Genomic DNA, 801 nt, shown 5'->3' with positions numbered 1-801 from the left:
ATTTTCTATAAAAGAGGAAGGCAGGATCCATTATCTTCTGGTATAGTGGGTAAGCAGACTGTAAGTAATAGAGACCCTCATCTTATTTTAATCTTAGAACAACTGTACCATTCTTTTTTTTTTACCATTCTTATATTATTCACATCTTAAAAATTACCAAACTGATGGTACTGGAGCAATAGTATTGCAGATAGTGTCTGTGCCTTAAATATGGTTGACCGATGGGGCCTGCGAGGTGGCGCTAGAGGTAAGGTGTCTGCCTTGCAAGCGCTAGTCAAGGAAACAATCACGGTTCGATCCCCCGGCGTCCCATATGGTCCCCCAAGCCAGGGGCAATTTCTGAGTGCGTAGCCAGGAGTAACCCCTGAGCATCAAACGGATGTGGCCCAAAAAACCAAAGATATATATATATATATATATATATATATATATATATATATATATATATATATATATCTTTGGTTTTATATATATGGTTGACCGAGGATCAATCTCCAGCACCCATTATTGTTCCCAATGTATTGCCAAGAGACATTCCAGAGCACAGAGCCAGGAATAATCCCTGAACATCACTGGTTATAACCCAAAAACTAAAACTAAAAATTGCCAATCTGGACCTTTGAAAGGGAAAGGAAAAGGGAAAGAAAAGTAAGCTTTCCAAACCAATTGCTATAAAGTGAATGGTATTTCCAATCCAGATGTGATAAAAATGATTAATATCTCAAAAGCTGTTAGCATTGTGCTGACAGGTATGTCACAGTTCGTTAGGTAGAAAAACATCATTTGAGGCCAGAAAGATTG

The sequence above is a fragment of the Suncus etruscus genome, chromosome 12 (assembly GCF_024139225.1).
Source record: "Suncus etruscus isolate mSunEtr1 chromosome 12, mSunEtr1.pri.cur, whole genome shotgun sequence".
Classification (NCBI taxonomy): domain Eukaryota; kingdom Metazoa; phylum Chordata; class Mammalia; order Eulipotyphla; family Soricidae; genus Suncus; species Suncus etruscus.
The sequence above is the reverse complement of the archived record's forward strand: the minus strand, read 5'-3'. Positions refer to the sequence as shown.